The sequence below is a fragment of the Bos grunniens genome, chromosome 15 (assembly GCF_055505025.1).
Source record: "Bos grunniens cultivar Pamir isolate PY7600 chromosome 15, Bosgru_T2T1.0, whole genome shotgun sequence".
NCBI classification, from domain to species: Eukaryota; Metazoa; Chordata; class Mammalia; order Artiodactyla; family Bovidae; genus Bos; species Bos grunniens.
In genome coordinates, this window is record NC_141179.1 from 63,584,689 (window position 1) to 63,600,973 (window position 16,285).

The 16,285-nt window shown below is 44.3% G+C and overlaps 1 protein-coding gene and 1 pseudogene across 7 annotated transcripts in view; both read right to left on the reverse strand.

Annotated features, from left to right (window-relative positions):
• The window catches only part of LOC147358375 (uncharacterized), a 194,144-nt gene extending 178,593 nt beyond the window's left edge, over positions 1 to 15,551 (reverse strand). For 2 of the 7 annotated variants that reach the window (XM_086340977.1, XM_086340973.1), the window contains exon 1: positions 15,266 to 15,469. The gene's annotated coding sequence lies outside the window, so the exon portion shown is untranslated. Of the gene's footprint in view, positions 1 to 15,265 lie in introns of all 7 variants that reach the window. The other 5 variants (XM_086340976.1, XM_086340972.1, XM_086340978.1 and 2 more) reach the window with 5 other exon arrangements.
• LOC147358376 (translation machinery-associated protein 7 pseudogene) lies at positions 1,360 to 1,848 on the reverse strand (annotated as a pseudogene).
• Positions 15,552 to 16,285: the final 734 nt, after the last annotated feature.

Sequence of the window (16,285 nt, forward strand, 5' to 3'; positions counted from 1 at the left end):
CGCTCTGCTCAGTGCCAGACAAACATGAAACAGTTTAGGCTTTGCTTTGTTTTCTGTCTTCTAATCACTGCTGCCAAATCTCCCTTCTCAACAGGAGTAGTGGATCTCAAGCAAGTTCCACCACCTCTGCGTTCCTGTCACCGAGTGCTAGTTAGTTCGGTTTGAAATGTCAAACTGACTCAGTTGGAATCTCGTCACCTCCCTCCCCTACAGGGCAGGCTGAGGCTGGAAGCGTGACTCTTCAGAATGCTTCCTCACCCAGTGGGCATCCTCACAGGTAGGAAAACCAGCAAGAGAGCCAAACGCCACAGCCCTCAGCACAGTGCGCACTTGACCAAGACAAACTGGGGCATCCTCACCCCCTCAGTCCCCCATCAGCGTCCTGCCTGCCTTGCCTCTCCAGCCCTCTGCTCTGCTCCAGAGCAAGATCAAGCAGATGTCCAGGAGGAAAACCTAAAGCCAGTTTTCCCTTCTTGCAAACAAGAAGGAATTTCCCCCTTCACTAAGTTTGTTGAAGGAAGTCTGTCTCTCCCTCTCGGAAAGAAGAGAAAATCACGAACTTTGTTCTTCCAAAAGGCTGCAATCAGAAAGACTCTCGCCCTCTCTCTCTTCCCCTACAACCTCCATAAAAGGCCTTGAGGATGAGACAGGAGACTGGGTCAGTGAGTGAAGGTAGAGGACCAAATAGGCTGCCCCAAAGTGGGGGATAAAGGGGAGGCAAGGAATGGAGATGGGAAAGGGAGGGGCCACAGCTCTCACTGACTTAATTTAAAATCTGCATTTTCAACTAGGGCTCTAGCTGCCAAGTCCAATACCATAGCGGGTGGGGGAGAAAAACTTCCAGCAAACACCCTGCACACATGTAATACTAGGATGTCTACCAGATTATGTTTGTGTTTATACATGTGGCTTGAACTTGGATGGGTACCAGAAGGTGCACATGTGTAAAACTCTAAAGAATCCCAAGCCACACATTTAGTTTTATTTTTTTGACCCAAGTCTCTGATGGAGAAAATAAAATGAGCGAAAAAAACCCATTCATTCACTCATGCGTGCATTCAGCACTGTCTATAGAACCTTTCCTTAACACCAGGCACTTGAGCAAGGCAATGACAAATAAAGCATGCTCTCTGTCTGGCCGTGGGTATTCAAAAACCACAGAAATAATTCCATTTGTATAAAACTTTAGCATTACTTTTCAAGAAGCCTTTTATACACAACAGTTCATTAGGATCCTCACAGTCATCGGATGGTTATGGTAGACATAATCACTATTTTACACCTGAAAAATCAGAAGTATGGCAAGCTTAAATGACTTGTCTGGTCCCACAGATAGCTGAGTACAGGGCAGGAATTAAATTTTTTTTTTTTTTTTTTTTACAAAAGTTTATTCTTAAATGTACAATAGGTTCCAAGACAACACTTCATTCTAGCTATAGGTGGCAACGTATATTATGGCAGGGAATCCAGGTGTTTAAACAGGAATGGAACTAAGGGTCATTGTTGCCTCAGGCACAAGGAACAGCTTGCTTTTTGCCAGATTTCTTAATTCCACCGGTGGCCAGGGGGCCTTTCCCCGAATCCTTTGCTTGTAGCTCCTTGAGTTTCTTCTGCTCCTCCTTCCGCTTCTGCTCGAATGCCTTATCTTCCTTGTCCGTCTCCTTGGCTTGCTTCTTGGGATGCTTCAGCGGCTTCTTCTAGCCACCTTCGCGGCCCGACATGGCGCCTGCCGCCCCTCCCCCAGACCCTGCCACCAGAAGCAGAGGAATTAAAATTTAAATCATCTGACTTCTGGTTGCAGGCTCTTTCTGTTTGATCAAACTGCAATCGAATGTATCCTGTGATTTCCTTCCAGCTGCCATTACAATGTATAGCCCAGACTTTCAAGGATCTTTTCAGTTTCAAATATTCCATTCCTTTGTCTACCAAATTTTGCTTGTCAGACCGCTTGAACTAGTTCTGAAAATACAGTCACGTGTACCAGCGTTTAGGTTTGAAAAATATAACTCTTTTTTAGTTGAAATGGATTGAAGTTAGATTTAGACTTTATAATGTTAAGACTAGGCAAGAGTCACAATTTTTCAATCAAACCATCCTTTGGTGTAGAAAATTATTTCACTACACACATTATTTAAGCTATTCTGAAACCTACTCTGACGTTCTTTTTATTAATCTTTTTCCTGTTTCGAATCCTTCCATCAGGCATTTCTGTCAAGCTTCTGAAGGGTCCCATATGCACACTTGCAGTGCAGAAATGTGTTCTTTTTTGGTTCATTGGAATCCTTCAGAATGTCTGGCACCAAAACATATTGGCTTTAATTAAAAGGCTATGATTTCTTTGAATTCCCATTAAGCTAGTGAGAAAAAAAATCTGCATTTAAAAAATACAGTTAACACATTAAGACACAGTTGTACTGAAAAATGGTTCATGTTTTAAAAACTACTTAAGCAGATGAAACTAAGCTGCCTGTAATAAAAATACGCTCATTTTTAGTAAAATCCTTCACTTCTAAATAGAGGGGTTAACTTAGTACATATGTGCCCAATTAGCCATAAAAACTCAACTAGACATGAACCATGCAATCCACCGATTCGCCCTTGACTTTAAAACATAGATTCCATTAACAGGAATGTAATTTAAATGGTTAAAAAGTGATAAAGTACGTAACTATAATCGGATAGGGTTTGGAATACGATACTGCTGTATACCGATGACAAATCAGGTTTGGATTGTGACTCCAGCAAAGTCTGAAATAGCTCAAGCCTGATAATTAGTGATCCACAAATTCAAGAACTGCCTTATATTATGTTATATATTGTACTCACTCACACCTCTTTGCCCATGAGCAGAAGCACATTCTCAAACATTCAAAAAAAGGGCCATGTCAATCTTTTAAAATTCTAGGACCTGAATGCCCTAGAAACCCGACTCAGTTTTCTCTATTCAACTTATCTTTAAAACATGGTATAACTCAAGACAGTTGCTCAAGAAAATATTTAAGAGCGCCCATGAAGTACAGTAAAAGTGCTGCACTCAACATACCTGCAAATTTGGAAAACTCAGCAGTGGCCACAGGACTGGAAAAGGTCAGTTTCATTCCAATCCCAAAGAAAGGCAATGCCAAAGAATGCTCAAAATACCGCACAATTACACTCATCTCACACGCTAGCAAAGTAATGCTCAAAATTCAAATTGCCAACATCCGGTGGATCATGGAAAAAGCAAGGGAGTTCCAGAAAAACATCTACTTCTGCTTTATTGACTATGCCAAAGCTGTGTGGATCACAATAAACTGTGGAAAATTCTTAAAGCTATGAGAATACCAGACCACCTTACCTGCCTCCTGAGAAATTTATATGCAGGTCAAGAAGCAACAGTTAGAACTGGACATGGAACAACAGACTGGTTCCAAATAGGAAAAGGAGTACGTCAAGGCTGTATATTGTCACCCTGCTTATTTAACTTATATGCAGAGGACATCATGAGAAATGCTGGACTGGATGAAGCACAAGCTGGGATCAGGATTGCTGGGAGAAATATCAATAACCTCAGATACACAGATGACACCACCCTTATGGCAGAAAGCGAAGAAGAACTAAAGAGCTTCTTGATGAAAGTGAAAGAGGAGAGTAAAAAAGTTGGCTTAAAGCTCTACATTCAGAAAACAAAGATCATGGCCTTTGGTCCCATCACTTCATGGTAAATAGATGGGAAAACAATGGAAACAGTTACAAACTTTATTTTCTTGGGCTCCAAAATCACTGCAGTTGGTGACTGCAGCCATGAAATTAAAAGATACTTGCTCCTTGGAAGAAAAGCTATGTCCAATCTAGACGGCATATTAAAAAGCAGAAACATTACTTTGCCAACAAAGGTCCATCTAGTCAAAGCTTTGGTTTTTCTAGCAGTCATGTATGGATGTGAGAGTTGGACTGTGAAGAAAGCTGAGCACCAAAGAATTGACGCCTTTGAACTGTGGTGTTGGAGAAGACCCTTGAGAGTCCCTTGGACTGCAAGGAGATCCAACCAGTCCATCCTAAAGGAAATCAGTCCTGAATATTCATTGGAAGGACTGATGCTGAAGCTGAAACTCCAATACTTTGGCCACCTGATGCAAAGAACTGACTCACTGGAAAACACCCTGATGCTGGGAAAGATTGAAGGCAGGAAGAGAAAGGGAAGACGGAGGATGAGATGGTTGGGTGTCATCACTGATTCAATGAACATGAGTTTGAGCAAGCTCTGGGAGTTGATGATGGACAAAGAAGCCTGGCGTGCTGCAGTCCATGGGGTCACAAAGAGTCGGACACAACTGAGTGCCTGAACTAAAGTGATGAAGTACAGAGATGTTCACTGGTTACTGGAAAAATGCACAAGGAACATCAAAATAACCACTTCTCTCCAGGGCTTCCCTGGTGGCTCAGTGATAAAGAATCCACCTGCCAATGCAAGAGACATAGGTTCGATCCCTGACCCGCAAGATCCCACATACCATGGAGCAACTAAACTCCTTTGCTACAACTATTGAGCCTGTGCTCTAGAGCCCTGGAACCACAACTATTGAAGGCCAGGCGCCCTAAGCCCATTCTCGGAACAAGAGAAGCCACCACAATGAGAAGCCCACGTACCGCAACGAGAGAGTAGCCCCTGCTCACCGCAACTAGAGAAAAGCCCGCACAGCAAGAGAGATCCAGCACAGCCAAAAACAAAGTAAATAAATAAATCAACAACAACAACAAATCACTTCTCTCTATAGCAGACTCCATAGGGATATGCCCACATGGGCACAGGAAAGTCAGTGATAAGAAAGACCTGGAAGGAAGATGTCTCATCCATTTATCATTATTTTTATAAGAGGTAAATGTGAGCTTATGCATCTTACTCATTATCGTGAAATAACACCCTAAACATTTATGGGATGGGGCTTCCCAGGTGGCGCAGTGATAAAGAATCCGCCTGCCAATGCAGGAGACACAAGTCACAAGGGTTCGATCCCTGGGTTGGGAAGATCCCCTGGAGGAGGAAATGGTAACCCATTCCAGTATTCTTGCCTGGAAAATTCCATGGACAGAGGAACCTGGCGGGCTACAGTCCATGGGGTTGCAAAGAGTCAGACACAACTGAGCAGTTTAGCACAATGACAACATTTATGGGATAGGCTTGAACCCATCAAGAAGAATCAGATGGCTCACCAATGAATTAGTGACCTCACTCTGAGAATCACTGCTCTAGGTATGAATAATATTAAAGGCAGGGTTTCTTTTATAAGTGTTTATAAATGTAATTAAAATGAATTATATTGGAAGACACACTAAATTCTAATCATCATGATTAACTGTCTCATCTTTTTAAGTGGCCACAGAACACTGTGCTGCCGCCCTCTAGATCATGTAATTCCAGGTAGCTCCCATCCTCAGACTCCACTCCTCAGGTCTAATCCAAATCCCGTTTGTTTAGGCTCAGCAGATCCCTCTGGTTTTATATTCTTTAGAGAAAAAAATATCTTGTGACACCATTCTCCAAATACTATGCCACATCACAAACTTAGAGAATGACTAGGAATAGTGTGCCCTACTACAGGACCTGAGCCCTGCCAAAATTACCAGAGGAGAGGCTGAATCAAGTGGTCTACCTGGTGTCCTGAAGAGAAGCAGTTTCTTGGGGGGAGAGGGAGGAAATTGGCATGTGAACGCTGATGAATCAATCTGTTTAGTTCATGTAGAAATAAACCCACTGGGTATGAAGACCTCCATTCAAAGTTCACCAAATGTTACTGTGCTGCTTTATATTAAAAGTAAAAATGTCAAACTCTAGAAAGACATTCTATCATTGCTGGCTTTCTAACCAAGCTCAGATTCATTCCCTCCTCTCCATTTTTTGCTGCACCTCTTCAGAGTGGTATTGTATCTTGCCTGGACCATTGCAGTAGCCTCTAAACTGTCCCCTCTGCCCCGAGTCTCTCATTTTTCACACCGCTGAAAAGTTAATCTTCCCAAAGTCCGGCTCTGATAAAATTACTACCCTGATCAAAAAACTTGAATCATTGCTTCCCATTGCCTGTCAACAGAATTAAGATCACATTCCTTAGTCTGGGATTCAAGGCACTTGCCCCTTTCCAGTGTCACTTCCTACATCACTCCAAGCAATCTGCAAGGCCCACCCCTCTCAGTACAGACTCCCTGCTCAGCACAGACTCCCTGCAGTTCCCCCACCTGGAGTACTGTCCCCTGCCCTCATTACATCTCCTCTTCAACCCTCTAAGACAAGATTCGATCCATGCTTAAAGGCTTAGAAGAGAAATTCCATCTTTTCTATAAAAAGTGCAAAGAGCAGTTCCTAGTTCATAAGCACTCAATAAATATTATCTGTTATCATTGTTGTTACTGCCATGAAGTCGTTAATCTTCAAAGATGGAACCAACCCCTTCCTCTTATGGGAATTTTAATTTTAGCTCTCTTAAGATACACATAATTACATGTTATTCCCTTTCATAGTTATTTAACTATATATTTCATCTTCTCTTAACAGACTGTAAGCTCCTTAAAAAGATGTGATTTCATTCATTTTTGTGTCCTCTGCGTCAGAATACAAGGCCTTAAACACAGATTTGAAGAAAATGTTAAGTATTGCTCTAAGCCACAAGGGGGCATGGTCGAGCTACTCTTAACGGTGGAATCAGACTACAATCAGTAATATTGTCTTTAGAAGTGAAAGGTTTTTCTCCCTTGAAAGTTTATTTGTAAATCTGTTTAAAATAAATATATATGCATTATGTGTGATTACAACTCTATTCATGTTGACATGGAAAGACAGGTGCAATATAGTGAATTTTAAAAAGGAATAAGCAAAATAGAATTTATATGGTCTGGTTTTTATAAAAATCTATTTGGGCTTCCCAGGTGGAGCTAATGATAAAAAACTTGCCTGCCAGTGCAGGAGATGGAAGAGACACGGGTTTGATCCCCAGGTTGGGAAGATCCCCTGGAGGAGGGCATGGCAACCCACTCCAGTATTCTTGCCTGGAGAATCCCATGGACAGAGGAGCCTGGCAGGCTACCATTCATGGGGTCACAAAGAAATCAGACATGACAGAAGCGACTTCGCATGCATGTAGCACATTCTTAAACATTCATGGGAAAAGTAAAAGTCTGGAAGAATATGCACCATGATGTTATGACCTGTTATCTATAGCAGGGGATGGGGGAAAAGAGGGTAGTAATATGGAGGATTTTATTTTTACTTAGTACTTTTTTGGATTTTTAAAATAATCAATACATATTAATTTTATAATTGAAAAATAAACCTATTTACTTTAGAAAAATATGCAAAGTGTTTCTCTCTCTTTTCATCTCATCTCCATGTTTGATGTATTTGAAAGTAAATATACAACTTTGAGAATTTTCTTATGTACTAAAGCAAAGATTTTCAAAATCTCTTGATATGTTGCGCCAGGGGTATCTCAGTAATTTTTCATGGCACCCCTGAAATGAAAGAAATACCTAACAGTTAACACTTGTTAAGTCGTTGAGTTCAAACAACTTACTAGTTCAGTTCAGTCGCTCAGTCGTGTCCGACTCTTTGCGACCCCATGAATGACAGCACACCAGGCCTCCCTGTCCATCACCAACTCCCCGAGTTCACTCAGACTCACGTAGTTATGCCCTAGTAATTTAATAGCCATTTAAAAGAATAATACGGATAGACTGAAAAAACTTAATTTCCTTCTCATATGATCACAATCACTTATTCATGGACTGTGTACACCTACTGCACACTGTACAACTTCTTAAACATTGGAATTGGATTGGACACTGCTCCCCTCATTTCCTACTCCACGCTGGTTCCACCTAATGACCGACTTTACCACTGCAGCCACCAAAAACCCAGCTCCGCAGATATATCATTAAAGGAATGCAGCACAATCTAACGCTGAAACTACGAACACCTCGAGCTAGTGGTTCTTGAGCATCGCACAGTATAGCTCTGTTTTCCTTAAAAATTTATAGTATCTCACAGCACCCTGCAAGTGCACTGCAGCACCTCAAAACACCGAAGGGCACAATTTGGCAATCAGTAGATTCACAAGATAAAGCTGGTTGTTTTCTGTGAGGCTGGTAAAAGGGGAAGAAACCTCATTAAATTTTCCTTGAAACTATTCCAACCTAATAGCTCAGTCAAAATTACTTTGTTTTCTCTGAACCAAAGTCTTCTGGGAAGGAGAAAAGGATGGTGTGGGAAGCTGAGCTGACCTCCAGGCTCAGAGTTTCCACCTGTCCCCACTCCACCAAGTTCAGTTCAGTCACTCACTTGTGTCCCACTCTTTGCGACACCACGGACTGCAGCACCCCAGGCTTCCCTGTCCATCAACTCCTGAAGCTTGTTCAAACTCATGTCCATCGAGTTGGTGATGCCATCCAACCATCTTATCCTCTGCCGTTCCCCCTCCTCCTGCCTTCAATCTTGCCCAGCACTTCCAATGATTCCGTTCTTTGCATCAGCAGGTCAAAGTATTAGAGCTCCTGCTTCAGCATCAGTCCTTCCAATGAATATTCAGGACTGATTTCCTTTATGATTGACTGGTTTGATCTCCTTGCAGTCCAAGGAACTCTCAAGAGACTTCTCCAACATCACAATTTAAAAGCTTCATTCCACGGAAGTCCTCTTCTAATCTCTTCTCTCCAACTCAAAACTGAGTCCCAAGAGCAGCCTCCAAAGCAGCATGTCCCTGGGAAACACCCAAATTCTTCTCCATGTTTTTCTGAGCCTGGATCTCCAAATATCCTACTGACTTTTCCATCTCTCTACCCAACTGTTTTGAGGCTTTGCAAAGATCTAAGGAGAACTTCTAATGAGCCAGCCCTGGTCCCTTCCAAATCAAAAAGGACTTTCCCCTGCCAGGAATCACCAGTTAGCTCCTGGGACCAAGCCCTCCAATCAAGTTCAGAACAGCTGCTATCCAAATCCACTTGAAATGGGGACATAGAAGAATTTCTTCTCTAAAGTTGAATGAATCCAGTTTCACATCTTGATTTAATGAGATGATTGGTGATTTTCTATTATCAACTCAAATATAATTAAAACGAACCCCAAAGTCTTCGTCCACTTGTGCGGAAGGAAGCTCTGTGCAGGGACTGCTTAAAGAACTTAATATTACAGGTAGGTGGAAACCACCCAAATATCCATATAGAACAACAAATGTGGCATATACATACAATGGAGTACTATTCAGTCTAAAAAGGAAGGAAGTACAGACCAGGCTACAACACGAATGGACCTTGAAAACATTATGCTAAGTGAAATAAGCTAGACACAAAAGGACAATTATTGTATGATTCTACTTACATGATGTCCCTTGAGATTACATTCATTGAAAATGGAATGGCGGTTGCCAAGGGCTAGGGTGGGGAGTGAGAATGGGGAGTTATTGTTTAGTGGGTATGGAGTTTCAGTTTGGGAAGATGAAAAAGTTCTGGAGTTGGATAATAGTGATGGTTGTTGAACAATGTAAATGCCCTTAATGCCACTGAATTGTACATTTTAAAATATGTTTAAAATTAGCTTTTTAAAAATCATGGAGATGATTTTTATGGTAAGGGGAGCCTTTGATTTAACTGGAACCATATCCCTGGGTTGGGAAGATCCACTGGAGAAGGAAATGGCAACCCACTCCAGTATTCTTGCCTGGGAAATCTCATGGACAGAGGAGTCTGGCGGGCTATAGTTCATGGGGTCGCAAAGAGTCAGATACAACTGAGTGACTAAGCACAGGCTTCCCAGGGGGCTCAGTGGTAAAGAAACTTCCTGGCAATGCAGAAGTCACAGGAAATGAGGGTTCAATCCCTAGGTTAGCAAGATCCCCTGGAGGAGGAAATGGCAACCCAGTCTAGTATACTTGCCAGAAAAATCCCTCGGACAGAGGGATCTGGCTGGTTACAGTCCTTGGCGTCGCCAAGAGTCGGACACGACTGAACGACTGTGCACACAGGCACACTGATGTCCCTGTCACATGGAGAGCTTGCAGCAAACCGAGAGATGAGTCCATTTGGATGACTTGGTGTTAAACAAACACATACATGAAGTTTCAAAACCCTGTTCTAAAGAAAACAGTGTCTAAATAAGTGGACGAATAATAGAAACAGGGCTTCCACCTCTTCTAGCCATCAGAAGGAAGAGTAAAGTATTCCTAAGGAAATTCAAAATCTCCCCCAAATTTCCCAGCCCGTCAGGAACAAGTGTGAAATTCTCACTTATCTTCCATTTAAAGTTTGATACTGCACTTTCCCTTTGCTATAAATCCGAGGCGTGATGAAGTAGTGTCTAGAATAGCAGCCTGAAGAGAGGGGCAAGTGCTCACTGACCTGGGCCCCAAAACCCCGTGACCTGGGCCCCAAAATCCCGTGACCTGGGCCCCAAAACCCCGTGTCCTGGGTGTGAGGTGGCCTGGGCGCTGTGGCCTGGCCGTGCTGTGGGACTGGTGTCAAAGGTCCACAGAGCTCTGTTTGCTCTTTCCTTGTAGGCCTGGCCTCCTGATGCATTTCCAAACTCTGTTTGGAGGAAAGGGGCTTTTTGGGGTCAGCTGGGGAAATGCTACACGATACATTCTGTAAAGGCTCAGAGAAGTCCTGCAGAATAGAAATTTCAACTCCAGCTTTCTCACATCCTCCCCAAATGATCATTTAAAAATGTCCCTAGCTCTTCCTCTTCTCTATTTGTCACTGGTCTCCAATATCAAATATTCAGAGTTTTTTTGTTTTTTTTTTAGTTTCTCCTTTGGCCAACATATACCATCAGTCCTCAAACTAGAAATTTGGCTCCAGCCACACCTCTCCCATCAAAACTTCTTTTTTTCCTATACTTCCTGCCATCATGCTAGTTGAAATCCTTATGATCATCCCACTTGACTAACCCAAAAGCCTCCTCGCTGGTCTCCACATCTTATTTTCTTCCCTCTTAACAACCACCATCAGAAGAATGGTTCTAGGTCAGGTCAAAGTGCTGGGCATGTCACAACTACACTTAGGAACCCTCAATGGTTCCCCAGTGCCAACTGGCTAAGGAAGGCCAGACCCCTCAGCGAGGTCCTCTGTGCTTTTCACTCCAAGCTGTCCTCCTGGTCTCATCTCCCACCCAACATTCTAGTCAACTCAACTATTTACAGGCCTCAGGATTTCTTACCAGCCCCCCATTTGCGCTCTTCAATGAACTCTGAAGTCCAGCTCAGATACTAGAATCACTGTGAAATCACGGATCTTTTCTTTGCATTCTTCCAAACACTTCACTTGTTGGAATCTCATAATACAATCGGCTTTGATTAGTGTCACGTTTCAAAACCATCAATAGTATATCCACATGTTACACACTGAAGGACTACAAATGACTTTGAATATCAAACTGTCTTATTCATCTCTGTATTTTCCCTAAGTGCCTAACACAAGGCTTTATACATAAAAACATTTAATAAATGTTGAATGCCCTGTTTCACACTATCAAATTCTTAAATCTCTATTATAGTCTTAAGCCAGCAATAGTCAATATTCTTTTTCCTGCATCCTGGACCTTTCTTCTGCTGAAATCTTAGATGGAATCCAAATATATGTTTTATGGAAAGATTTCATATGTGTTTTTAGATAAAGAGTAAATAAAACACATATAAGTGGCATCTCATTTTATATGCATTTATTTTAAATTAAAATGGACAGCATTTTAGCATTTCTCATTATTAAGTGTACTGAGAATAGTAGGCAGTTTTGATGAACACAAAATTTGAAGTAGAGGGTTTGCAATCAGTCATTTCTGGATCCAGCTTATTTCTGTATTTTGACTTGGTTTCATACAGTTGAGACTATCCCAAGTCACATAGACAAGTCATAGTGTGCAATTCTATGCTAGTGGATCATTGATAGGGTAAATAATTTCATTTTTAAAGTGCAAATACAACTCGTTATATCAGCAACACATTAAAAAAAGCCATTCACAGCAGTTAAGAACACAGACTCTGATGTAAAACCAAGATATCCTGTTTATCCATGCAGACCTTAAGCAACTTATCTGGCCTCAGTTGCCACATCTGTAAACCAGAAATAAAAATGATTCTTCCCTCATAAGGTTGTGCAAAAAGACGATGGGTCACACAAATCAATGCTTCAGTGGTCCTGTCTGTTAAAACGTAGTATATAAGAGAATCAGAGTGTGCAATCTTAATGTTTTATCATATATAGAGCAGTTACTAAGATATTTATAAGATGTACAAAAAATAGCAACATCACGAAACCCACAGACCCACCCAGGTTAAGAAAGAGAAAGATGACAGTTACTTTTGAAATGTCCAGCGTGCCCTTCCCACACCTTTTCTTCCCTACAAGGTAACTGTTACCTTTCCCACATTGTTCAGTTTTTGTTTTTTCATTTTTAGCACTTACCCTGGCCCTAGTATATGCCAGCGGAGAAGGCAATGGCACCCCACTCCAGTACTCTTGCCTGGAAAAATCCCATGGACGGAGGAGCCTGGTAGGCTACGGTCCATGGGATTACGAAGAATCAGGACACCACTGAGCGACTTCACTTTCACTTTTCACTTTCATGCATTAGAGAAGGAAATGGCAGCCCACTCCAGTGTTCTTGCCTGGAGAATCAGGGACAGGGGAGCCTGGTGGGCTGCCAACTATGGGGTCACACAGAGTCGGACACGACTGAAGCAACTTAGCAGTATATGCCAGGCTTTAAGTACTTTCCAAAATTTACTCCAATTTAACCATCATAAGCACTCAATGAAGTAGATAACATTTTCCTTCTTAAACGTGAGGACTGTGGGCCACAGAGATGCCAAGGGGCAGTCTCCAAGTGGAGGCACCAGGATTTGAACCAGGAAGAGAGGGCTGCTGCTTCCTTGGTTTTAAGGGCTTTCCTGGTGGGTCAGGTGGTAAAGACTCTGCCTGCAATGCAGGAGACCTGGGTTCGATTCCTGGGTAGGGAAGATACCCTGGAGCAGGAAATGGCAACCCACTCCAATATTCTTGCCTGGAGAATCCTATGGACAGAGGAGCCTGGTGCACTACAGTCCATGGGGTCACAAAGATCTGCACACGAGCAACTAACACAATCCCTTCTTTCTAGTGGGCCACCAGAGTCCCTGTCCACCGACACAGCCAGGCTTGAAACACAATTTGAAGCTCACTCTCATGCTGCATACTTGAATGAACATTTATTAGAAACATACACCACCTGCCGAACATCACGCTGGGTACCACAGAGCTGAAGTAAAAGCTGCTTCTCTGAGTGCAACTGCAGTTCCCCCGGTTCCTCCCTGTGCTGCGGTCCTAACCCCACCCCTCAACGTGCAGGGCCGCCTGACAGACCCTGGGAGCCCAGAGTGGCCTTGAAGAAAGGCCAGCAGACCCAGACACTCCACCGTGGTGTTGCCCAGGGTGGTTCTCAACAACAATCAATCCCCAAGGAACCACGGGAAATTCCAAACTTTTCTGCCCCCACTCCCAGCCTCTTCCTCATCAAGGCTTCCTCCGAGAAGTGAACCACGTAGGAATCCTCAGGAATCCACAGCCTTTGCCAGCAAGAGGCCAGGCGCGGCTTCGTAAGTGACCCACCCCACAAGGAAAGGCCTGGACTTGAGCACATGTCACTCCCCTAATTACTCCCTGTGCTGGGAGTCCAACAATAACAGCGCATCTTTCACGGGCACCTCCCACCGTGAACTTGGGAACCTCACATGCAGCCAAGCGCTAGGAAGTGCTAAAAAGGTCAGGGGCTGTGAGTGGCCAGCAGTCCCAGGCCTCTGGGGGAGAATCCCACTCGCTCTCTGGTCCAAAATCTGGGCCCCCAAAAAACTGCCTGAGCCCCAGCTCCTCCAGGGCCTACTTCCTGAGACTGGGAGGGTCACCATGGGTGGGGCCCTTAGAAGAGCCAGTGGGTCACACAGCATGTGCACCCAAGCTACCCAGGGGAAAAGGAGGTGGGGAGTGGGTAGGGGGGCCAGGAAATGTTTCCAGGATCACATTCACTTAGCAAACGCTCCCAAGGCAAATGCCCTTTAATGTTCTTTAAAGTCTAGTACAAGGTAGAGTTGAGTTCTTTAGAGTGCAAAGATCAAAGTGCTATATTGGAAAATTTGTTCTTGGCTTTAGATGCAAAAAGAATGTGTGTGAATATATATTTACATGTCTCACAGGGTCTTTAAAGAAAGCCTTTCATGTCCTTTATCCTTTAAACTTTTATAACATAGGTTGAAAGTGTGATACAATCTTTAACTTCTCATATATTGAGAGATCTTTTTCTCAGAACTAATGAAGACTTCTGTTTTCTTAGGATGTAATTAACCTCCCTGTTCTAGAATTTGAAATAAGAATGCCCTGTACTTCTAAATGCAACTATGTAAAAAGTATGTGCGCACATGGACCTAGGCAGTGGGAGATATAGGACAGGGGTAGGGTTGTTTTCAATATTGTTGTTAAAACATTTCAATGTTGTTGTTAAAACTGGGGAGAAAAGAATACATTGTGCACCACTGTGCGATCTTCTTGTCCTCAATGTTAATAAATGTGTTTTTCACTGTTGTTTATATTCCATTTCTAACATCACTACCATCTTACATCTGCTCCAAGCCGCAAAGTTGAAAAGTGCACGAGGTCTTAACCAACCCTTGTGCACCGAGTGCGCCTGCTCACGTATGATCCATATGCACCCTTCTTTCTCACTCTAGACAGAATTTCTTGGGGAGCCCTCAGAGCCTCCCCGCCCCAGCCATATTTCTCCCTAGGCTCTTATTAAAACCAGGTGCGCGGGAGGCGGGCCTTTTTGGACAGAAAAGCCTTCTCTGGGCCCAAAGCTCCCCCTTCCGGTGTGTTTTCTAGCGGGAACTCCGAGCTGAGCAAAGAGAAAGCAGGCAGCTGGTCCTGGCCGGGCAAGCGGGGGTGACCTTGTCGAGACGGCCACGCGGCTCTGGCTGTGCAAGGGCAAGGTGCACAAGGGCAGAGAGTGAGGCTGGGGGCAGGGAGGGGGGTAAACAGCCGGTGGCTCGGGTCATTCCCGCTCCGTGCAACGCAGGAGCGGGGACCGCGGGCTCTCAGGCCTGGCGGAAGAAGAGCGGAGAGAAGCCGCACCGACCCCGTGCATTTGAACTTGAAACCCGGGCTGGCGGCGGACTCGGGCCAGACCGCCGCAGGAGCCGCGGAGACCCCGACTCTCCCTCCCGGGGCTCGCCCGCAGCCCCGCGCCTGCTTCCAGAGCGTCCGCCGGATGCGCAGCGCTTACCCTCGGTGGCCGGTGTCGCTCGAGTCTCCTGAGACCGGGACGGCCCTTGTGGGGACCGGTTGTGAGTGACGCGGTGACCCGGGCCGCGGAGCACACAGCGCGTCCGCCCAGGCCGCCGCAACCCGGCGCCGGAGAGCCCGAGCTTCCGGGGGCGCGGGGCTGCCCGGCGCGGGGTCGCTGTGCGGTTCTCTGCTCGCGACTCTTGACCCGAGATACTAGGGAGCCCAGCAAGGGGCTTAGCCTGAGAGCTTCGCCCCGCAACCTAAAGCTCCAATCCGGCCCAGCCTCTGAGAGGCGTTGGCTACTTAGTTGGGTCAAAGATTGGCGTGCTGGCGCTTTGATCCGACTCTAAGAGTGTTCAGAGTAGGAGACAGGCCTCAGGAGAAAGAGGAGCATTGTCAGGTCGCGAAAAGTTAAGGTGCAGAGAGGAACAGAGACCCCAAAAAATGTATTTCCGATTTCTGAGTGGTTATTTCCTATTCCTTGGACCAAACATCAAACCGGCCTGTTTTCTCATTTTCTCTAACTTCTGTTTTTTAAAGCCCAGTTACCAGGGTCTTGATAGCCTTTCAGCCTGACAGCCTTACTTTCTAAGGGACTGCGTGCATTTTAAGTGACATCAGGAAACAAACAGCCAAACAGACAAGGTTAGAAAACCCAGCCCACCCCAAATGTTTGCCTAACACACTGGGCTCTGTAAAAATCACTCCAAAGTGGATCACTCCAGCGCATCTTCTGGCCTTGGTGCCCTGTTGGATGGGAAAAAGTGTTCTCAGCCTTAACCCCAAGATCCTACGACAATTAACAAGTAAACTTCAGAGAAGTTTCCAGATTAAAGCTACTCTAATGATTTCTGGCAAAATACTGCCTACACCAGTTTCTCAAATTTTGGTCCACAGACCACCTCCATTAGACTCCTGGGGGAATCCTTGTTGTATGTTCAGGATTTAGAGCTTAGAGTTTACACTGTAGCTGACAAGTTAGATTACGAGCGATGAGCCCAGAAATTTGCATTTTTAA